Source organism: Hylobates moloch, unplaced genomic scaffold, assembly GCF_009828535.3.
Source record: "Hylobates moloch isolate HMO894 unplaced genomic scaffold, HMol_V3 SCAFFOLD_3, whole genome shotgun sequence".
Classification (NCBI taxonomy): Eukaryota; Metazoa; Chordata; class Mammalia; order Primates; family Hylobatidae; genus Hylobates; species Hylobates moloch.
This window is the reverse complement of record NW_026652278.1, coordinates 162,747,164-162,772,636: the sequence shown is the minus strand read 5'-3', so window position 1 is coordinate 162,772,636 and position 25,473 is coordinate 162,747,164. Positions and strand designations below refer to the sequence as shown.

The 25,473-nt window shown below is 36.9% G+C and overlaps 1 long non-coding RNA gene across 1 annotated transcript; it reads left to right on the top strand.

The window, feature by feature from the left end:
- The first annotated feature begins 1,800 nt into the window (after positions 1-1,800).
- Positions 1,801-24,650, top strand: LOC131382989 (uncharacterized). Its single transcript, XR_009212633.1, has 4 exons — positions 1,801-1,920; positions 2,255-2,451; positions 8,102-8,333; positions 24,540-24,650. It is a non-coding gene; the product is annotated as an uncharacterized LOC131382989 (long non-coding RNA).
- Positions 24,651-25,473: the final 823 nt, after the last annotated feature.

The window sequence follows — 25,473 nt, the reverse complement described above, 5'->3', positions numbered from 1 at the left end:
CATAGAGTGCTAATGTATGTACTATCCCATTCCTATGCTTGACCCATTTATTTTCTAATCTCCAGTTTGGAGAAGGAAATACCAATTTTACCCCATGCATAATTTCATCTGTGACACACTGTGTTGTCAACAGTGAAGATGCAATCTGGGTAGAGAATATAACCTTAAGACAGTCTTCTTAGAGCAAATAAACATGTTCTTGCATTAACCACTTATTCTCTTTGGAGAGCTAATTATTCTTCCCTCAGCTGGCTGGGGCTGAGGGTGAGGGGCAAGGCTTTGCTGCAGAGAAAGTCAAATATCTGACTAAAAAGACTTTTCATCTATGTATCTGATACTTTTTAAACAATTGCATCAGCTAAGTGTTATGGGTTTTCCATCACATTTGGAATTATGAAAATATTATGGTCAGGCACGGTGGCTTACGCCTGTAATTCCAGCACTTTTGGAGGCCGAGGTGGGTGGATCACAGGTCAGGAGTTCGAGACCAGCCTGGCCAACATGGTGAAACCCGGTCTCTACTAAAAATACAAAAAATTAACCGGGCGTGGTGGCGGGCACCGGTAATTCCAGCTACTCGGGAGGCTGAGGCAGGGGAATCACTTGAACCCAGGAGGCAGAGGTGGCAGTGAGCCAAGACCGCACCATTGCACTCCAGCCTAGGCAACAGTGCAAGACTCTAGCTCAAAAAAAAAAAATAAATAAATACATAAAATAAAATAAATAAAAAAGAAAAGAAAATCTTATATTTTAAGAAAATTTTATTTCTTTTTGAATTAAAACAAAATGTTCACATTTTTGTCTCTAAGTTACAAGGACAGATTAGTTAGTAGGAGATTATGTATTCTGGATAGCCTAGATTAATTGTTGCTTTTAATGCCTTTTCTAAATCTGATTCACAGATGTATATCATTATGGATGTATATTATTAGTGAGAGTAGGAGAAAGGGGCAATTATACTTCACAATGTCTGAAAAATATTGCCACATAATTCCAAGCTATTTCTTTTTCTTTTGGAGGAATACTTTACTTGATTTCAAAGGGGAATTTGTGGACATTCACGTAAGTTAGAGAAATACATTACAAATATGCACCATTGTAGTTCACAGAAGTTAAGAATTGTAATCTAGGGACTCTCAGCAGCAGGCATCCAATAATGCAAAGCAGCAATAAAGAAAGGCTTGCAATGAAGCATGGAATCTGTAAAATGTGACTGGAATGAGGCTGAAAGTGTAGAAGGCCTGTTATGTCATCTGGCGTTTAGTCAGTGAAGATGGTGGCCTGACTTTGTCACAAGGAACTGCATTAGATAAGAGTACTCTGATTATGTGGTCTATTGCATACTTTGAAACATGGAATTGAAGAGCTAAGAGTTCATCTATTCTGGCCCTTTATGGAGGAAACTGAGCTCCAGGGTGGTTAAGTGACCTGGTAGAAAGAGAAGGAAAGATATCCTGCTTCTGACTTCAGGGCTCTTTAAAGTTCACCATATTTCTTAATGCCATTGGAGGATGAAAAATTAAAACATAGACCTGGTATTTACATTTTAACTACTGTGTAGTTTGCCAAATCATGATTCCACTATGTTAATGAATTCATCTGATTTTCTAACGAAAGGCAAAGTCGCTTTGTTGGGTTAAAAGAATCAACTTAATTTCTGCCACTAGGTGGCATGATGCATTTTTTTCCCCCTCTGGACACTTTTTGAAAAGGAATCTATCCGTCTCTCTACACCACACACGCACGCACGCACACACACGCACGCGCACACACACACGCACGCGCACACACACGCACACGCACGCGCGCACACACGCACGCACACACACACACAGGGAGATTGGAGAGAGGAGAGAGATATGTTTTCATCTATCCTTTGTGGACTTCTGTTGTTTTTACTGCTGTGAAATTTGACTTGGGGTATCTGCTTGTAAAACATCAAATCCAAATTCATTATATTCCACTTTTTCTATTACATGGTTTCTGCTTCACTGATTCATATCTGTTTTATCTATTCTGTACGGGAGGAGAAGCTGAGTTAGTTTTCAGCTCTTGTTTAAATTCAGTTTAACAAATAGTAGATAATGTCTCTTCTTTCCTTTTGAAGAGGAGAAAAAGGAAAGAATTGTAGTTGATTCTTATGTAGCAACTTATTCATTCATTCAGTAGCTATAGAAGCGAATTATTTTGTAGGTAATTATTAACGATGCTTTGGATAATTCCCTAGCTAACTATTCCTTCTTTTCCATCCCAGAAAGCAATGAAGAGAAAAGCTGAAGTCATAGTGATTAGAAGTGTCTGTGTAAGTAAAAGCAACAGGCAATCACTGAGTGTGGTGTGAGAGGCACAGAAAGATTGGGAATTCAGCAGGAAGAGGAATTGAAGTCAAACCTCACCTACTTCCCAGAGTCTTCTGGATTTTCTGAATCGTCAGAAGCTTCAGTATCTGAGGTAAAGAAAAGAAACTGCAGGACTTACAGAATACACCCTTTTCTTTCCATCCTCTGTATTACTTAATAGGTATTTTGCTTTGTTTTCATTTTTTCATTCCTCCTCTTATCTTCTGCCTTAATTTTCAACTCCGTATTACTAAATGGCATGGTTTTCAAGTTTTCTGCACAGTGTTCTACTATTTTAAATAAAAAACACTTTTATGTTTAAATTGATTTATTTTTCTTTTGAAATTTTAGATTCAGGGGCTACACATGCAGGTTTCTGACATTGAACCCATCACCCAAATAGTGAACATAGTACCCAAAGGAAGTTTTGCAACCCTTGCCCTCTTCCTCCCTCCACACTTTTTAAGTCCCCAGAGTCCGCTAAGAAACATCTTTTAGAAAGTAAACAAGCAAATGCTTTTGTGGAAGAGCCAGACACTTCAGATGAATTTTGTTCTCAGTATCATCAACATGGACTTTTAAAAACACTAATATACAGAATCACTCCTGACCAACGGATTCATCATCTCTGGGGCTGAAGGTGGGGCAATTGTATCTTTTCAAAGCTCTCCGAAATATCTTGATGTACCCTGAGAATAGAGACTTTCTGAAAGGCAGCAATATGCCATGTATCATTTTTTCTCCTTTAACCAGCATCCTGGTCTAGCGCCATTTTCCTAGTGACTCATGCTTGAAACACAGCCATCCCTGGTTCTCCCCTCTGTTGTTCTTGTGTGTAATTAGTTCCTAAGTTCCGCATCTTTCATCTCACTAATGTTTTCTATCTTTCCACTTTGTCACATCGCCATTACCATCACCCCAATTCAAAGTTTCCCACCTTTCTCTCTGTTCAACACGGATGTATTTGACTTCTTTTTCCGATGTTTAAATTTACAATTTTTGTTGCACCTTGGAATTGCAAAATAACAAGAGAAAAAACATTAGGAGAGGAGAACGTGATATTATCACGAATAATAAAACTCTTGTTACATGTGTAACATAAATGAAAATCACCCCCAATTCTTTTTCTTCAAAAGGAAGGAAAATCAGCATCTGAGACGGCTGAAAAATAAGTTCATATTTTTTCCCTTGCAAAGTTACTGAATTGCCGTCTACTGGTTTTACCATAAGGGTAAGAGCTATATATCTCTTGTTCATCATGTCTTGTTTTATTAATTAAAATTTTATTAGTTGCAAGTAACAGGAGCCATCCTGACATAGCTTATACAAAACAGGTAATGTATAGTTAAGCTATAGAGCACAGTGGTAGAATTCAGGCTGGTCTAAGGAAATAATTGCATACAGGCCATGGAGAGCCTTCAGGGTTTTACTTTTTGGGGGTGCTTATTTTATTTTTCTTCTTTGCTCCATACTTTTTTGGGCTTCTCAAGTCAATGTGGCATTACATAGCTGCCACTACTTTCAAGTAGATAGAGTACAATTTCAGTCATGAGCTAGGATTAACTACCTATTTCCTAGCAACTTGCCTGGGGACAGGATCTAACTGGCCCAGCTTGAGTGAGATAATGTACTCTGGTCAAGTCAGCCACAAGCTTTATTCACTGAGACCTTAGTCGAAGGTCACCCCTTATGAATGGGGAGTTAATGTGAGCTGGGAAGATATCCCAAAGGTGTCTAATGCACTGACAAGTGGCAAAGACGCAACAGATATTTTGAATAAATAAATGAATAAAATAATAAATGAATGAACCAAGAGACTGTTAGTTTTGGGTAGCATAATAAACTCAGATTGACAGATAAAGGGAAATTTATTAGGCGTCTACTTATTACCAGAGGCTGTAAGGAATAAAAGCTGAAAAAAAAGAGGAGTTCCTGACTTTAAGGAACTCGTCAGAAGAGGTATCATTAACAAATAAGGAGAATATAGACAGTGACAAGAAAAACACAAAATATTATGTATATTCTGTCAACTGAGAGATCATAATTTTACTTACATTAGTTAAGATATTGTTAGCTGCTGAGAAACTGAGAAATCTCAGTGGGTAAACACGATATAATATTTTATGCTATGTAAAGTTCAATAGGAAGGAGGGCTGGGTTTGGGGTTGGGGGTGAACCAGGTGCCTCCTGGGCAGGCTGTACTGCATGGAGCCATCAGGAACCCCAGAACTACCACCTCCAGCACGGACTTCCGCCACGATCATACTGCCAATCAAATGCAGCCAGCACAGTGAAAGGAAATACCCATACAGAGGGTATTACTACTTCTGCGGACAGCCCATTGGTCAGTCTACTTTCATATGGCCATACCTTACTAAAAAAGAAAACTGGGAATTGTAATCTTGCCGCATCCAGGGAGAAAGGCAGTAATGTTTTGGGAATTGCTAGCCAGTGACTACTATAGCATTATTGTAGTTATGGCACAGTGGGTGGGGGAGGAATAATTTTTAAAAAATTATGGAAGAAATGCTATAGTTAGACCATCTTTGAGGTCTAGATCTTAACTGTTGGAAAGAGAACAGCAATTTTTGAAAGAAAAAAGTAATGTGGGCAAAGATCTGGAGTTGGGGAATAACTATGTTTTAGGAGTGGTGAATATGAAATAGTTGTCTTGAAAGTATAATAAGAACTGAAAAAGTAGTTATCTTTATTTGGCTATTTCTTTTGAACATATCTTTTTATTAACTTCAGCACATCAGTTTATTTTTCCAGGAAGTGGATTTTGGTTAAAAATTATGCTGATAAATAAATAATGAGGAGAAACAAAAGTTTGGAGGAAAAGTAATAAAAACTTGATATAAGTATCTATACTATTTCTTGTCTTCCTATTCTGACCTTCTGCATTCTAAATTGAAACTACCACTCTAATTTTCCTTGTAAAATATCAAGTTGGCTTGAAAATTGTGTGTAACAGCAGTACAAATGTATTTTTCAAAAGGGAGATTTAAATCAATAAATATTAATATATTTTTATTTTTATTCCCTGCATCTTCTTTCTTAAATCAAATATATTCAGACAAATGTATTCATTTGTTAATATTATTTTTTTCTGGGATCGCATTAATTTCAACTAAATATCTTAAGAGAGTAATGGGAGGGTTTTTTCCTTCTTGTTCAGAATTTCTTTTAAATCAGACATCTGGTATTTGGCACTTGACTTTTACTAGACCAATTGAGCACTTTTAAAGGGGAATAAATCATATGACTTTCATTTTAATTTTTACTGTAATGGTTTAATGCAGCCAACATATGCTGAGTAATAGTATTAAAATAAAATCAGTAAATGAGGGATTAAAATTTGCCTGAGTTCAGTTTTGCAAAGACACTAATTAGAGAAAGGTTTTTCAGATCAGAATTGGATAAGCCAGCAATTTTTTAAAATTGTAATAATATAATGAGAAATATTTGGGTTTGAGCATGCTGTTATTGAGAAGGAAAAATTACAAGGGAAATTAACACCTTTGCTCTAACGCGAGGCTGTGGGGAGAATCTGGGAACTCTTCCATGCCCGTTTCTCCACTGCCAGAAAGCATCCAGACAAACACTGAAGACCAATCCACACTTACTTATTTTAAACGGAGATACTAACTTGAAAACTGGAAATATTTGAGTTGGACTAAGCAGGATGGAGATTTCTTGACATCATAAGGAGCATTCATTTAAATTTCTCATTTCAGAAACTTGAATACTAGAAAGCCTTTCTATCCCACGCCTTACTTTTTGGCAGCCAGCCAGTTATTTTCTATGGTTCTAGTTATTGGGGTACCGAACAGTTTGCAGAATTAAGTTAGAGTTTTATTTATAGCTTTGAAACGTCTAGCTAAATGTTCCTAAATATGGTACTTCTTGGTAAACAAATAAAACCGAAATTATTTCTACATCAAAATTAAGCAAGGAGAAAATTAATGGGCAATATTTAGCAGTTTCTTTAAATTTCCTTCAGTTATGAATAGCATAAATAAGAAAATTAAACGGATTAGTCTTAGTACAGAGACCTTAATTCTAAATACTTTGGGTTCATATATATGACCAATTTAATTAAAGGAGGTTTTGACCAGCAACCTAAAACATGCCATATCATAGTATAAGAAATGGGTTTTCTGACTTGTTAGATAATCTGGAAAGGTGTTGTTCTGATTAAAAGGATAAAAGGCTTTTCTGTTCTGTGAGGTATAAAAAGGAATTCTTTCAATATCATGAATAGAACCACTCATGTCATGTTCACTTAGTGGTTTTCAATAAATAAGAAACATGATTGGTTGTACTTTGCTATTTTTAGACATTCACTATAGTCATAATTTCTTTATATTACAGAAATCCAGAACAGGATAAATCAAATCACTGGTTCAGTGTGCTAAATTAGCATATTCAGCTCTTGAAGAATTTATGGAAAACGGCTTTCAAAATGCAAGCATATCTTTGTTCTCTTATATTTCTTCAAACCAGTCTCTCATTCTTTTCCAAATATCTAACATTTCAGATTCATTTTTACTTTCATTTTTTGCTCTCTCCTTTTCTAGACAATGCCAAGCAGACTGGGTAATATAGGGAGAAATCTCAAGAAGTACCACGAAGTAATGCTCATCTCAAGACTTCTGCTGTTTGCCAATTTTATTTCTTTTCTTCTTATTGAGATAGTAATTCCCACCATGAGATTCATTAGAAATCAGGCATTAAGGTTGGAGTCTTTCCTTAAAAGATATTAATATATACAATAAGAAAGGAGGTATTGAGGCTAGTGTGTTTCTTCTGTTTTTCAACTTCTTTTTTTTGTTTTTGTTTTTGTTTTTGTTTTTGTTTTTTGAGACAGGGTCTCACTCTGTCATCCAGGTTGGAGTGCAGTGGCACAATCTTGGCTCACTGCAGCATCCTCCTCTCAGGCTCAAGCAATCCTCCCATCTCAGCCTCCCAAGTAGCTGGGACCACAGGCCTGCGCCACCTCACCTGGCTACATTTTTTGTATTTTTGGTAGAGACAGGGTTTCACCATGTTGCCCAGGCTGGTCTCAAACTCCTGAGCTCAAGCAATCCACCTGCCTAGGCCTCCCAAAGTGCTGGGTGTCTTTCAACTTTTGTATTACTTTTTGTTTGTATATTACTCTTGGTGAAACAAAACAAATTGGAAATTGTAATACATGTTATTTGTCCTCAGGAGTTTATCATGAAACAATCTAGGAACAAACTAAAGCTAATAGTAAGTAGGGAAATTAAATAAAACCACCTAAAATAAATGTGATACAGATACTAGCCAGGACAAGGGGGCTCTGATGGGCAGAAGTTTATAAGTCCAATTTATGTGTAGAAGTGACTTGAGTTGGGCCTTGGCTTATAGTATAAATCAAGAGTGGGTATCTTGAGATGTAATTGAATGGATGTAACAGAGGTAAAATTTCAAGTACAGTAATGACTAATATGGCAGTGACAAACTTTGGGGAGGCTAGGGTACCACCTTAAGTGTGCCAAGTCATGAAGGAAATGCTTAAGTTTACTTAGCATCTTTCTGAGACTCACACGAGGAGGATTTGGAAAGATGTGTAATACAACCAAAAGAGGAGCATCAAAAGATCAACAATGATTGCTTTAAAATGTTGGCTACTGCCAGTGTTGCCCCAAGTATATTTATCCCTCTTCCTTTCTACTCCCCAATTTTCAGACACTTTGATGAAACAGAATAAAACTGGACTTTTTTTTTTTTTTTTTTAGATATTCCTATGCATTCTACTGCTTTAATCCTACCTAAGTAGAGATGTCCACAACAGAGAGAATGGAGCTGTCACATCATTTCAACTGCCCAGTTTGTTCCTACTGGCTGAATGGGATTGTCACCTTCACACCTGCCAGAGGCTTGGAGCATGCAACAGTTTTATTAAGTGGCTTCACCTTTCTTACGAAAATGCAACCACTAGTAGTCTTCCAATAAAAGCTTTTCTCAACTGTGAGTATACACTTGGCTTGGAATATTTTAGCTATTTTCTCTCTCAGGACTCATGTTTTATTACATAGCATTTAGTCTCAACATATTTGGATACATATTTCCTGTCTGATAGTTATTATCCTTTTGTTTCTTCATATTTGTTTTATTCTTGATTTGAAAAAATTAATTTCAGAGAAACCTCCAGACTACACGCAAGCCAGTGCAGGCATTTGATATCATGAAGCTATGAGAATTCCCAGTTGTGGGAAGCCATGATGTCATAAGACAATTAGACCAGCTTAGCTCAGAGCAGTTTCAATGAAATACATTCATTTCACACTGTATTAATATAATCCTTGTGTTACTTCTTTTTATCAGTCTCACAAGTCTTAATTTTTCCAGTCAGACATAAATAAGACACAAGGCAAAAGAAAGCTTAAAGAGGGAGAGGCGAGGAGATTCCTTGAGGTCAGGAGTTCTAGATCAGCATGGGCAATATAGTGAGATTCTGTCTCTTAAAAAAAAAAAAAGAAGTAAAAATAACAAGAAAGCTTAAAGAATGGCAAATGTCCCTTTAACGTACATTTCTTCCTATGTCAGTCTCCACGTTTTCTATCCTAGTTGTCACTTATTAACTCAGAGTGTTCATATTCGTGTTAAATTGAGGAAAGGTGAAATTCATTCTGAGAATAACTATTCAGACATTGATAAAAAGATTTGTTCTCTCTGGGCAACGTTCTAGGTCAGTGAATTTAGCATTGAATAAGATGTTATTTTGTATTCAAATAACAGCTGTATCTGGTTTACCCCTTGTGGCGCAGTGATGAAAATTAGGCAATGTGTAAATATAATTTTTGTTATTTACTATGCTACATATTCAATTAGCTTGAAAACAAAAAACAAACACCAAACCATTGATTCCACCACATAGCCCAGAGCTACCATTTCCCTCTCTAAGGGGAAGAGAACCGAAGCATTGGCTAGGAGCAGCTGCAATTAGAATTTCTTTCATAGACTTTCCTGAAAACCCAATAAAAGAAGTAGAAAGGAGAGGCTGGGCCTATTACATTTATTGGAGGCCCACAGCCTGGTTTCTATTAAGTTTGACAGTATTTATTCTTGAAGCTAGAATCATGTACTTACCTACGATTGCAAACATTGGTTTCAAAATATCAAATAACGAATGTGCAAAAACTGAGTAATAATGAAATGGATGGAAAGTGACAAAACGGAAATTCTTCTCCCCCACAGCAAAGGCTCAAAAATTCCAGAGGGTGGACAAACATGAACACTTCCTGTCTCACTGTAAAGGTTTTTGGTGCTTAAATTTTAAGTCTCCGTTTTCAGTCTGTGATTGTCTATCAATTATATTTAATTAATGTTTTTATTACAATAATATTGTGCCATCAGTTACAAAGTATTTTATAAAACAATGCATATTTGTATTATTGCCTTTCAAGAAAATTCCAGAAAATTCATAGGGATATTCCCCTCAAATTTTAATGTTATAACATTTCCCATGTAATAATGTGTCTTAAAAAGTTGCCACTTTTAAAATAGTTTTCTCATATGACATACCCAAATTCTGGGTCTTATCCAGACCTTTATGTTTCTGTCCTACAGCATTTTCTCTTTTGATAATTGGTCACGTGAAAAAAACATGTTATGTTTCCCTAAATAGAAAGATTTTTCCAATGAACAGTAAGAGTCTGAACAAGTAATCTTGGTATGTTGTAGAACTTCAAGTTCTGTTATGAGCAGAATTTCTTCACAAATGTAGCAAAATTATTGCTCTTACTTTTCAGTTTTTCTTGTCTTTTTTTTTAATGAAGGACTTGAAATGACCAAATCTTATTTTCTTTCTTATGGATTCTATTAATTATAATGCATATTTGAAAATTGAGGCTTTGTAGTTATTAAACTACCTGTTACTTCTGATGTTACCTTTTGGACAAATGGTATTCATTTAAATTTGGGTTCTGTGAATTTTTGATTTTACAAGAACCCTTTGGCTTTAGAAAGAGAATGAGAACATCTCTGGATTCTTTCACCCCTTTTTAACGGTGGGGCTCCGTGTACTTTCCACTGAAGGAGTGAGCATTGTCAACTAGTTAACGCAAGCTATTGGAAAAATCCCTGAATTGTGTATGGGAAGAATAATTGCACACAAATGCACTCAGGAATCCTATGGAAAATATAGTGCTGTTAACTGGCGTGGTTACAACACAATTTAGCAAGTATGTTAGAACAAATTACCCCCTTTAACCATAAGCCATTCTGTTTCACGCTTTTTAATGAAGGCCTGTGCCACACACTAGAATACTTCTCACCTCATTACTACTCATAAAAAGCAATGATCCATTCAAAGTCTCCTCATATCTCCCATATGAGTGGTAAAGAGCTTCGCCTCTCATTCTGGCAGGAGGACAGGGAGGCTTCTTCCCAGCCTGCCTTTGAAGTAGGTCATTAGAATGTTTACTAGATAAAAGGACTCAAAAATTTATCTGTGTAATCTCACTGTTGTCATGTGTTAATGTTCTATCCTTCCTTTAAAAACAAAACAAAACAAAGCAAACAAAACCCAAAGGCATTTCTGTCCCTGTTTAGAGAATACAGGAGATTTGTAAGACTCAGTGCAATTTTTCTCCTGCAGTATTCACAAGATATTTTCAAAGAAACTCTAAAAAGCAGGAAGAATTTAATGGGCCACTGAAATACAAAGTATGGATTCAATAAAAAGGCAGGAAGAGAAGCAAGCTGATAGGCCAGTTAAGAAGAAACAGTCCAATTTTTGAATTAAACAGCTTTTTCTCTCCACGGAGTGTCATCAAAAGGAAAATAAAGTTGAATATCCTTGGAAATAACATTATATCAGTTACTAATGAACACGATTTTCATCTAGACTGAAATATTTTTCCCCTATTAATTTCAGGGACAATATATGATACTACTTAAGATACCTTGTGCATGCTCAATAAAATTTGAGCTGAATGCATGCTTTTTAGATGATGATGATAAGTGGAGAAGGAGAAATTTTTTCATAATTTTTTGAAGACATTCTAGGTCTAATCCAACTATAAAAGTATGTGTGTATACGCATGTGTGCGCATATATATATATATATATATACACATGTGCACATATTTTAACATCTGACTGTGTAATAAGAATGAAAAAGCCTATAGAAGAGTAAACATATCCGAAAATGCTATTTAACAACATTAGAGTATTTCAATTAGCAGGAGAAATATTTGTCATCTCCATGACATATGAATTTCCATTTTGGCTATTTGCTTAATAGTATCCAAAAGAAGCAGCAATGTTTGCAATTCAAGAAAAAGCCCATACTAGGTACTAAAACAGTTTGAAAACAGGGTAGTAACACCTAACTTCTGTAATGCAATAAAACACTGAAATCTGGCACAGATTATAAATTTAAATGGTGTTTAAAATCAATTTATTTGTAGGAAAACTATGCTTAATATAAACTCTCTGATGACATTTCCAACCTTTCTTTGTGGTATCTCTGAAAATTTATCTGATCACCTGATGCAACACTGTCAAACCCTACCCAACACTTACGCTGAGCAGTTTCTAAATTAAATTGGTATTCTCCAGGCGCTTTCCCAGAAATGCAAGCTCAGGTCAGATCACACTCACAACGCTACAAGAGGGAAATGCTGGTACTGTATTTTAATAGGCCAGAGGAAGCACGTGCTCCCAGAGACCAGTCGACCCCTGCAATAATAGCTGCACAGCTTTGTTTCATTTGAAAACATAAATCTGTACACACATACTTACTCAGACATATATCCATGTATACAGAAAAAAGTTCAGCTAATAACAAAAGAAAGGATGAACATTGGCACTGTAGATGTTGACAGCATTATGCAAACTTTTCAATATTTCCTTGCATGCTCAACTTTAACTTTTGTTTATAAATTCCACTTAGACATAATTTACAACTTCTGTTAACTTAAGCTGGGTTCTGTAAATCTGTCTAAAAAAATCAGGGCAGAGTGCTTTGAGATGTTACAAATATATCTAGATATCAAACATTGAGCTGCACAAATTATATCCACTTTGGAAACTCTAAGTTTGTATTTATGTCCATAATATATTTTAGTTCTGATGTTTTTAAAATGATGAAGCAAGTCTTACTCTTTTTTTCACCCTGCCTTTTCCAATCCTTGCTGAAATATCTATGAAAGAGACTTACGAGCCCAAGGCAAATAAAATGAGAAATTCTGGAGGTTGTCACGATTTAAAAACACTTTGTAAGGTGATTTGAGGAGAAAAAAATACAAAGGTCAGGCAAAACTTCTTGCTAACTACCTGAAATTTGTAACTTTATTCTAGTATAGTTTAAAAACTTCAATACATAAAAATGTTATAAAGCTTTGTATCTGTTATTTCACCCTTGTAGAGCTATTGCAGAGATCTTACCTTCTCAACTTTCTTTAGAAATAGTTGAAATGTCAGAAATATCTGGATTAAAAGAAAAGGATAAATCCCACCTCTTTAGTAATTCTTCCTATTTAAATTGCTTTTGAGATCAAAGACAGAAATTGAAGCTCTTCTGAGAGTTTGAATTTTAAAATAACAGAAAAGCAAAACACTTGGCTTCAGTTTTTTTCATTTTTTTTTCACTTTCCTTGAAAGAAGCAGCTGTACTTTTCACTCTGCAGTTTTGGGAAGAATGGAGAGTCCTGACTGATGCCCCTCTAACCTGAAAAGAGAACACTTAGCCAGCAGCATACATTTACAATAGGCTTTGGTGGGAGTGAGTTACTCTAATTTAGGGCAGGAATTAAAAAGATTAAGTGAAAAGCAAAATAATGGAGAATAAAACAACTTGATATATTTTAATAAAATGGTAGTTTTTAACTATGAATATATGGTTGTAAATGAAGTATTAATATTAAAAAGGGGGGAGGCAATTCCATATCAAAATGCAGTTGGATATGCTCGTGGAGACGTTCTTAAGGAGAGTGTCAGATTCACTTGCATTATTTTCCAGTGGTGGAAGATAGCGGTTGATAAAAAAGTATAAATTGACATGTAATTTTCTTCAGAAGTAAACTTATGCTTCAATCAGATTTAAATTGCTTAGCAACAACAAGAATAATTTCGACTGATAACGTTATTGTCTTTTCTTCTGCTGGTATGTTGCTGTCTCTTATATTTCAGTGATAATTCTCCAGTTCACGGCTGTACGTGTGGATGATCAAAGAGAAGCATTTTAGCTCATGTATGGTACAGCTTCCTTTAAAAGTTTGCTCCAGCATTGTCCAAGCCCTCTTCGGTGACCTAAATACCCTCCTAGGCCAGATTACTCATTTCCACGGCTTCAACTACTATCTGTCCTACCTAAGTTTTCCAAACTATATTTCTAGATCACATACGTCCCCCATGCTCTAGCCCCTCTTCCTGCTTGAATGCCTTATAGGTGTCCCAAATTAAACTTCTGTTCTTCAACCCCTCCTTTCCTACTTGGAACCCTGTATTGGTTCATGGCCTTAGCACCCACCTACTTGCTCCAGTGAAATCTATGAGTTGTCCTTGTTCCTCCTCTTTCCTTCCATTTCCAATGTAATCCATCACAAATTCTTCAGATTTTATATACTAAATAACTGCTACACATCACCCCAGTCCAGGTCACTGCCTTCTGTCACCTAGACTAGGGCAACAGCCTCCTGGTCTTACAACAGCAGCATAAGGATGAGATGCTGCTGGTAACCACGAGGTGGGGGTGATTGCAGGCTCCTTTGAGTTTTTCCCGAGTATGCAGATCACCCCAGCAGGAGCTCTTCACCCTAATAGCAGTGGGCTCCAGCCTCCCCGCCAAAACCCAAAACAGCCTCACTGTGTCCCGGCAGATACCATCAGGATGTGCCGGCCAGAGTCCCTTGCTCTGAGGCCGGGGTTCCAGCTCTGGCCCCTCCTCCAAGCTTCTAGGTTCTAGTAACCCTATTCTCTTCTCCTTGTTCTCCTAGCCTTAGGGATTCCTGCTTCTTGAAGTTATAGTCTTTTGTTGTCTCATGCCTGTGAAGCAATTCTCAATTCTCTTTGTTGGACTTGCCAATGTGGTTTTCCTCTTTCTTACAGACTTCGGCTGATAACACCCTCTCAGCTCCAGACAGACGGGATTTTTAAATTCCTCAGACTCTTTATCGTTTTGCTTCCTGAGTTTCCCACATTCAGTTCCTTCTGCTAGAAATGTTTTCTGTTCCTGTTCTCCTTTCAGCTCTCTCACCCCTTAACTCACAGCTTCTGCCTAGGCAACTCCTTTTGGAATGCCACTTCCTCATGGAGCGTTCCATGACCCTCTAGACCAGGTTGAATCTCCACTCATCCTTCCTCCTCCTCTGAAACCAATCACTTCACTTTCTTGCCTGATGTCCATCTTCTGTCCTGATTTAAGCAACGAGAGGGCAGAGAACATATTTTGTTCCTACCCAGTACCAATTTCTATGCCAAACATATTGTAGGCAATCAATGTTGATTGATTATTGATTAAACTTAGTTTCTTATAAGTAGAAAAATATTGGGTAAAGTTTATCAGCTAAGGATATAATTTTAGATTTTTTTTTCCCTTCTCATTTTAGCAATTGCAGGTATATGGGCAAAGAAATGTGAGACTTTTTTTTTTTTTGTCTTGCATGGACTTTATTTCACTCATAATCTCCATCAGGGCCCCCTCCAACTCCTGGTACCAAGTTACTCTAAATAAATATATCCTGTAAGCAAAAGCTGTGCAAATACTGTATCAAGGAAAATTCTCTAGTTTTCTTTCCACCTAAAAGATGACCCCTATGCCTCTCCTTTGTAAACATTCTGGAGCTGCCACTGCTTTTGCTTTTGGACTTTAATTTCCCACTTGGCTGTTGCTTCTGTTACATGCTATTTCCAAAATTCTAGCTCGTACATTTTTTCTAGAGTCTTACCAGCATGAAGAGGTACTGTTAACTCAGTTGAAGCATTTCTTTTTGTTCATTACCTCACAAGATGACTTTGCAGTTAAAGGTCCCAGTAATTTCTTTAGAATTTACAAAATTGTTACAATACTGCTATATTAATGAGAATAGCCAAGAAAATATTGTGTGTCTCAAAGAGTGATTTTATGACTGTGGACAGAAGTGTTTTCACAAAAAACTAGAAAATGAAATCACCTTGTTTGGGGCAGCTCTTCCCTTGTCTTGCCCCCCATTGCTCCCCAGTGGCTGCGGTTGGCCCAAGCCCATCACTGCCTCATGCTGTGAAGACTGCCCTCCCAGGCGGTAGGAGTTTCCCATCCTCACCTAAATCAGTTACCTGTTCTTTGCTCCACCTTCTCTCAGAAAAATGAAATGGAAAAACTAATACAGATTAATAAATTAGTGGCTACTGAGGGCTAAAGAAATCAATTCGAGGTAAAATATGCATCTAAAATGGAATTTTCTAATCTCATCATACCTAAATTGTGCCTTTTGAATTGTTTGTATTTCTTTCAATAGCAGATAGCAGATATTTAACACTCTGCTTTATTATTGTTTTGTAACAGACTGCAGAGGTTTATCAGTACTTCCAAATATCTTGTATTTGATGGTGATCAAATACTCTACAGCTTCAGAGTCCCATATTTCATGTGCATTGCCTTAACTCAAAGGACAAACTTCAACTGTGTGTTGTAGATATCTGGGGGCTGAGGTAGCTTCTGGAGCTAATACTAGTATTTGCTTACTTCACCTTTGAATAAAATCTGCCAAGAAAAAGAATCTTGAGTAATTACTCACACGTATTCGCAATGAGGTTCTCACCTGAGTCTCCGCCATTCTGGTTAGGCAGAAGGGAGTATGTTTTCATGATACTGTCACTTACTGATCTGCTACTATGTGCCAGGTAATGTTCAAATAGACTGTCATATAATCCTGATAGTACTGCAATCTCTAATTTATCTTTGAGGAAATTGAAGATTAGACTGATTAAATAATTCCCCAAAGTTACATGGTTAGTTTAGCCGCTTGACTGGAATTTGGATTCAGACCCTCTTTGAGGCCAACTTCCTGGCCCTCTTGGTCCTTCTGCTTTGTCACTGTCTGTTCACTTTTTAGAGGCACAGTTTTATTCACAACTAAATATATTACTTATTTTAATGTATCTTTTAGCTTAGCTTTTTGATAGGACTCAAGATTACTTAATGGAATTCTGGCCAAACTCTGGTCTGTACATCCAAGTATCTGTTGCTTACATTCTTAAAGATGGGGCTTTGGGAATTTTATAGGCCTTGGCATCTTATAGCATAAATAAATTTTGCTCTGAATGGCTTCAGTGAGAATAAGCAGACTATTTGCCTGCTACCTCTATTCTGATCACTGTAATCTGTTTTGGAAACAAAGAAACAGAAAGCCCTTAAGCCTATGTAGCATGTCAACCCATGTAAACTACCCTCTATTGTTCTTCAGTGATGTGTAAATACACATTGATGTAAGAAGTTTATAATGTTAACAAATTAAGTTTCAAAAGCATTTGTCAAATTTAGGACTTATTAAGTGGTATAGTCTTAGTCTTAGATGAAGTTAAACAAAATTCTTTTCTGGTAACTCCAGTAATCTTTTACCTGGGCAGGAATTTAGATTCATGAAGCTGTAACAAAATGTTCAGTACTCAAGCTGCTAGTAAACTTTGAACAAGAGGCAGTGAAGTGCCGTAGCTGGTTCACACTGGCTCACAAAAACAGATTATTAAATAGTCAGGTATTTTGTGATTTTGTTGTTAAAGACAGCCAATAATGAAAATTAGAGTGGATAAACTTACAGTTAAATAAATTATATCAAAAGGAAAGGTAATAATCAAAATTCATTAGTTTCTAATTAACTTACATCATAATATTATCTGTGATCTTGAGATTATTTATAATTATTGTGTCTGTCTGGTGGAAATACTACATAATGCTGTGCTATTGCATATCTCTTCCAAACTCCATGTTCAGGGATTTTGGTAGCTTAAATTCTGTCATCATGGGAGTACTTAAACCATGGAAATCAGCAAACACTAAGAATCAAGCCTTTAATATTTATTTATTTATTTATTTTTGGTAGTCTAGACTTGAGGAAGCAATGGAAGAAACGTTAAGAACGCAGATCAAACCTAAAAGGATGTTGTAGCTGTAGCTGCTACCTTGTGAATAGCACACAATTTGATGACATATCCTTCCAGTACTGTTTTCGCAAACTATTATCTGATTCAGCAAAGGAGCACATCCCTGATAAATGAATAAAGTTCCACTATACTTTGATGTGTTTACTTTCACCTTGCTTGTTAAGGTAAATGGAATATTAACCAACATTCACATTGATACCACATTCATTAATTGTAAAGAGATTGATTATGGATTTAAGAATCTGGCAAAAATAAACAACAGCCTTCTGTGAGAATAAATTGGCTATATAAAATGTAAAATAGTTTTAGGTATTTCATTATTACTTATAATTTGTATACTATACATTGTGCATATTAGTAAAATTTATAAGAAATAATAAACACATGTATATAATATATATATATTATATATACATATATACGTATTTATTTATTTCCCTTCTGGGAAGCCTGATGTTAAGCCTGGCACATGCACCAGCACACCACTGACAGAAGCCAAGCCTTATTTTGATTCCAATTTATTCTCTGTGAATTGTAAAGTCACTGCCTGCCTTTAGAGGGCTGAGGCTTGTCCTTGCCACTGTTAATTAATGTATTAATATAATTAGCTGAAGAAATACAAGTGCTGTAGAGGCTGTGGGTAGAATCTATCATGGCATACTTAAAAGTGTTCTGAATGTTAATGAATGATTTGCCCAGAATGAACAAACACCTACCTCATTCTACAAATTTTTGGAAAACTTCCTCCCTTTTGGAAAACACGTAGTGTGGGCTGTCTATGACATCCAAGAGAGCTTCATATTTCAGTTGAATTTTGTTTCCTTCTGGATATAGTTAGTGAGTTAAAAAAAAAAGGGAAATTTTTCAAAAGACTTACTCAAGCCTTAGAAGGTTTTGTTATCACAGTCAATGCTGAAAATCTTGAGCAATAGAGTCTAGAAGGGAAGTTTTACCTTTTATTTTAAGACTGTGAAGTTCCTATCTTTCTCTTTTATTTCTTCTCTCTTCTCTTGTAGCTTCCGTCTATTTTTCTTGTATTTCAGTATTTCCATTCTTTGGAGATTTTAATTGAGAACAGGGGCATAGATAATCCAGAGATACAGGAGAATTCGTGGAATGTACAAAAAATCGGGCAGAGAACGAAGTATAACTTTAAACATTTTACTATTTTAGATATTTAGTGTAATGGGGAATGGTAAAATGACACCTGAGTCATTATCTTTGAAATATTTCTAACTTATTTCTGTACTGAAAACCATTATTACTTTGAAGATTGTAGGTAACATGAAAAAGTAAGAGTTATTTCTAACAATAATCAATGACTGATGAAAAGGGTCCATCGTGTTCAAGATTTCATCTTCCACAGGTTCCTACGGTGACTCGCCCAAGATTAATGAGGCATTTTCCACAGAAACTGTTAGACTATGTTTTCGTAAATTTCTGAGATAGGTTGTGTGTGGCAGTGGGGTGCGGGGAGGGTGTGCACCCCTGTCTGTCTCAGAATGTTTACGCACAAGCATTCACAATAACTATCTTGAGAAGGGTCACAAGAATCTGATTTTCTTTCTGGCTATTTGTGAAATGTTTTGTTACATCGTAGGGTGTGAGGAAACTTTTAATGACAGAGAAGCTAGGTGCTCATCATATGGCCACCAACAAACCCCCCTTTTGTTTATTTGGCTTTATGAATCTAAATACTTATGATTGTCCTAAGACTCGAGTAATCAAACAACAGTCTTCGTCTTCTCTCAATGATAAAATTATCCAGCAGATCTAAAGAGATCATCTAAAGCGATAAAAAATACTGTTATTATGCAATTGAACCACCTAGACTAATAGGATGTTTGGTGTGTGAAATCTAACAGCAAAATAGATTTAAATGAAAATGAAGTTACTCACTACTATAATATTCAGGAAATTTTCTAATATGACTCTAGAAAAAATTCCTGCTATGAGAATATTTCTGAGTATGAAATCTCTTTTTTTAAAAAATTCCTGTACCTTAAGTTCTAAGAGCAATATTAATCTTTGCTGGAAATTATTTTCATTTTATTTGGAATAATTTTTTCAATATATATTCTCTTTTTGCTTTCTATGAAATAAATCTATTACCTGAAAGTTTGGTACATTTCAAGTTGAGGCATGAAACTGAGATTAATTTCTCTTAAGAAGCCTTTGGGCCCCCCCTCCCACCACCCAGTTTTGTTGATCTAATTAATGATAAAAAATAACAAGTTTCCCATATTTTCACTGATCTAGATTACATACATGCTTATTTTTAAATTATTCTACCTATAAACTTTGCTGGCTTGAGATCTGTGACATATGATCTTAACTTACCCTTTTATCTTCTAACCAGGATGGAAAAGTTTTTCTTTTGCTCCTCCTTATAACAGTGGTGGTAAATCCAAAATAAGCAAGAATTCTGGTTCCTAAGAGAACGTTGCTCATGAGCCTTCCTACTGCATCTAACTGGGATAGGCTTTCAGTATTGTAAGGTTACCGCTATTTCTCAATTTAAGTCTCATCTTTCATAGAGTCAAGAAATTCCACTGTTGCCAGACATCTTAAATACCAACAAATCCAAACACTTTATTCTTCAATTAATGAACTGGGATTTAAAGATCTTAAGTCACTTGCCCGTATCCTACAAATGGGTCAGAACAGAGAATAGAATGTAGATTTTCAAGCTTCTATTTCTGTGCTCTTTTCACTACTTCATGTGGCTTCTTTTGAAACCTAAATCATCTTATTGGTGGTTAATCCTTATAAATGAATTAGAGGTGATTGGGAAATTTTAATATTTTTAATATTTATTTGATTATCTTAACTATTGAAATGTTACATCTTGTCCCACAATCAATAGGTGCAGGGTAGATTAGGTTATAATCTGTGGCAATGTTTACTGACTTTCTGAGCCCCAAATATCTCTTTTTTAAAAAACAGAGTCAGCCTCTGTCCCCCAGAACGGAGTGCAGTGGCATGATTATGGCTCACTGCAGACTCGACCTCCTAGGCTCAAGTGATGTTCCCACCGCAGTCTCCAGAGTTGCTAGGACTACAGGCACGTGCCACTATGCCCGGCTAATTTTTTATATATTTTATTTTTTCTGTAGAGGCAGGGCCTCATTATGCTGCATAGGGTGGCCCAAATAACGTCTTGTGGGGAGAAAATAAATAACTAGTTTTCCCTGGGTAGAGTTAATTGTACAAATTTCTACAAATTCCTAGGGTAAAGAAGAATTTTGGTTCATTTTAGTTTCTTTCTCTCCCGCCTTGCCTCCCTTACTCCCTCTCTTTTCATTTCAGTTGACTTTCTGACACCAGAATGTTCACTTCTTGAAAGATAAGACACTTTGACCCAAATGGGAGCCAGCTAGCTTGAGTTGATGGCCCCATAAAGACTCCCAGAATACCAGAAACAGAAAGTACCTTGGAGATCATCTGGCATGCACTTTTTACTTTTCTGGTGAATTCCAGAGACATGACCTGGTTTGTCAAGGCCACAGATATTGGGAGCCAGAGCTAGAGCCTGGGATCCCTACTTCTCTTTCTATCACACCATGATATAATGAGGTAGTCAATATGTACTTTTGTCCTAGATAAGAAGAAGAAATAAAGAACATAAATAATGAACTATACCTATTGTACACATTTTTGTTTGAACTTATCTGAAAACATAGATTCAGATATTTATGTGTAGTCATATTTACACATATGGGTGCAAATGTGGAAACTTTCAAATTTCATTAGATGTCAGTTTTATAGCATTTTTTGATGATCATAGCAAAAATTTAATGATCTCCTTACATAATGGTACATATAATAAAAAGTACTATGGAAAGTTTTCAGTGTACAGAACATCCCTGTTATTGAACTGGTTATAATTTAATGACAAGATGGTTGGGCGTGGTGGCTCACTCCTGTAATCCCAGCACTTTGGGAGGCTGAAGCGGGGGTATCACCTGCGCTCAGAAATTCAACACCAGCCTGGTCAACATGGCGAAACCCCACTTCTACCAAAAATAAAAAAATTAGCCAGACATGGTGTCACGTGCCGGTAGCCCCAGCTACTTGGGGGGCTGAGGCAGGAGAATCACTTGAACCCAGGAGGCAGAGGTTGCAGTGAGCTGAAATCATGCCACCGCACTCCAGCCTGGGCAACAGAGCAAGACCCTGTCTCAAATAAATAAATAAATAAATAAATAAATAAATAAATAAAAATAATTGAATGACAAGGAAAGTGTAATTGATTGATTTATAATTCACTTTGCTCCAAAAAATTTTAGGCAACTAAAATATATGTGGTACTAAAGGAAAATGGTTAAGTATGTGTTCTTCTCATGGTCACTGTAGTAGAGGCAATTGTATATGATCACTTGCTTCCTTTTCTTCCAGTGCACATGGCTTAACTGCATTTCCCTGCCTATGGGTGTGGCCATAGCATTGAGTTCTGGCAATAGAACGCAGGCAGAAGTGACCCCACTTTCAGACCGCGCACTTCAAATCGATCTTGTGATTGCCATGCTCTATCTCTGCCAGTCTTCCAGCTAGGTCCAATACAATAACACGAGGCCCTATAAAGGTAGCAAAACCACAGGAAGCAAGAAGATGGAATCTTCAAATGGCAGCATAGGGCAGAATCATCCCTAGACCCTCTTAAACTGCAAATGACTGTGACAACAGTAAGAAACAAACTTCTATTGTGTTAAAATATTGGGTTATTGGCTTACATAACCAGATTTAATACAGACCATTTAACCACAGAGGAATTACTTGCTTTGGAAGTTTGGGATTAAGAAATAATTGCTTCATTTCACATCTGAATGTGTTTTAGAAAAAGATATAATTGCTTCAATACAAAACAATTCTCACTGTAAATTTTGTACTTGATTAAACTTACCTCCTAAGAAAAGTCAGTTAGACTGAAATGCTGTTTGAATGAATAACTCATGAGCTAATGAGTCTATGATACTGGAAGATCATCAGCTATGTATTGTGCAAATACTTTCTCTTAATCTGTGGCTTGTCTTTTCATTTCCTTATACTGTCTTTCAAAGATTAGCTGTTTTTGATTTTGACTATGTCCATCTGATAAAGTTACCCTTTTATGGTTTGTGCATTTTTGTTATCTCCTCTAAAAAATTTTTTACCTAGCCCAAGGTCATAATTTTTTTCCTATGTTTTCTTCTGGAAATTTAATAGATTTATCTTTGACATTTGGGTCAATAATCCATTTTGAGTTCATTTTTATATCTGGTGTGAAGCAAAGCTTGAAGCTTATATTTTAATATGCATATCTACTTGTTCTATTATGATTTGTTGAAAATACTATTAATTCACCACTGAATTACCTTAAACTTATTTTATTTCTGTCCTTTGCTAAGTCCCTAATTTTATGGTAATTTGCCTTTTATTTATTACATTTCAACTTTTATTTTAGATTCAGGGTGTATATGAGCAGATTTGTTATATGGGTATATTGTGTGAGGCAAGTTTGGGGTAGGATTATTCTGTCACGCATGTAGTGAGCATAGTACCCAATAGGTCCCCATCTTACTTTCCCCCCTTCAGTAGCTTCCAGTGTCTATTGTTCCCATCCTTATGTCCATGTGTACCTAATGTTTAGCTCCCACTTATTCATGAGAACATGGAGTATTTGGTTTTCTGTTTCTATATTAATTCACTCAGGATAATGGCCTCTAGCTGCATCTATGTTGCTGCGAAAAATATAATTTTGTTCTTTTAAAATTATTCCATGGTGTATATGTACCATATTTTCTCTATTTGATCCACTATTGATGGATACCTAGGTTAATTTCATGTTTTCTCTATTATGAATACTGCTGTGATGAACATATGAGTGCATATGTCTTCTGGCTGAATGATTTGTTTTCTTTTGGCTATATACCCAGTAATGGAATTGCTGGGTAAAAAGGTAGTTCTATTTTTAATTCTTTGAGAAATCTCCAAACTGCTTTCTATAGTGGCAGAAGTAATTTACATTCCCAACAGTGTATAAGCATTCTCTTTTCTCTGCAGACTTGCCAGCTTTTTTTTTTTTTTTTTACTTCTTAATAATAGCCATTCTGACTGATGTGAGATGGTATTTCATTGTGGCTTTGATTTGCACTTCTCTAATGATTAGTGATGTTGAGCATTTTTTCATATGATTGTTGGCTGCGTGTAAGTCTTCTTTTGAGAAATGTCTGTTCATATCCTTTGCCCACCTTTTAATGAGTCTTTGTTTTTGCTTGTTGAAGTTTTTTTTTTTTTTTTTTTTTTTTTTTGAGACGGAGTCTCACTCTGTCGCCCAGGCTGGAGTGCAGTGGTGCAGTGTTGGCTCACTGCAACCTCCACCTCCCAGGTTCAAGTAATTCTCCTGCCTCAGCCTCCCAAGTAGCTGGGATTACAGGGGCCCACCACCACGTCTGGCTAATTTTTGTATTTAGTAGAGATGGAGTTTTGCCATGTTGGCTGGGCTGGTCTTAAACTCCTGACCTCAGGTGATTTGCCTGCCTTGGCCTCCCAAAGTGCTGGGATTACAGGTGTGAGCCACCGCACCTGTCCGAATTGTTTAAGTTCCTCATAGATACTAGATATTAGACCTTTGTCAGATGCATAGTTTGTGAATATTTTTTCCCATTCTATAGATTCTCTCTGTACTCTCTTGATAGTTTCTTTCTATGCAGAAGCTGTGTAGTTTAATTAGTTCCCGCTTGTCAATTTTTGTTTTTGTTGCAATTGCTTTTGAGGACTTAGTCATAAATTCTTTGCTGAGGCTTTCCAGAAGGGTACCTACTAGGTTTTTTTCAGGGATTTTTATAGTTTTATGTCTTACATTTAAGATTTTAATCCATGTTGAATTAATTTTTGTACATAGTGATAGATAAGGGTCCAGTTTCATTCTTTTGCATATAGATAGCCAGTTATCCGAGCACCTGCTTTATGGTAATTCTTAAAGTCATGGCTTATAAGCCATCTAACATTGTTGTTCTTCAAAAAATTGTATTGGGAGTGATGTTCAGCCGAACATGATTCAGCCAGCTGAATACAGACACCTGGTGTTCTTCCCCTCCTCCACAGGAAAGGACTCAGGCAACAAATAAACAGCTAAGATTTTACTAGAGTACCAAAAGGAGAGCACTGGGGTGCAGTGTGGGGGATGGAGATGCAGCTGTGGTGGCTGGAAGTGCAGGAGGGAAGCTGGAGGCACCTGGCCTCTGAAGCCTGTCTTCTTCACCTGGGTGAGATCTGCTGGAGTCAGGAAGGACTTCCTGCTGCAAGGAAAAGGTGAGCAGAAGATCCCCACCAGTGCCCATTGCCATCACAAACACCTACAGTCCTTATAGCAGGTGAATCCAGCAGTCCTCACAAGTCATGAGACAGGTTTGGAGTCTTGCTGGGAATTCACACAGCTGCATTGTCCCAGATTAGGAGAACAAGGTGTGGACCCCCAACCCTCTATTCATCCCTTGTGAGCCATGGTGCTATAGCATGGCACCATCCTGAGACCAGAGCCACTTCTGCAGTGTGCCCTGCTCTGAGGGCCAGTAGCCACTGCACCTCTCCAGCACTTGGGCTCTATCTTCATTCCACCAAGCCCATGTAGGAAGCTGAACACCTCAATCCCAGGTTAGTAAAGCATGGGCCCAGGATAGGCTGTGGCTCTGGTCCTGTTCTGTTCAGGGCGAATCTGCCCTTGAGCTGGCCAAACTGCTGCATACCCTCCCCAAAGCAGGAGGGGCCCCCAAGCCTGTGAGCAGCTGATACGCTCCAGGGCCAGTGAAGTGGCTATGTGCTTGCACACAGGAACTGAGAAACAGTCTCACAGCACACCTGCACCCTCCAGAGAGAGCCCTGGCCTGCCCCAGTGACCCTGTATCCCCAATCAGGACCTGACAAACAATTCCTCAGGCCGCTCTTGGCAGGTATGATACTAAGCTGACCAAATAGCCAAAAGCACATATCCCAGACCTGAGTATCAGCCCTGTGGGCCAATCCAGGTGGACATGCCCCA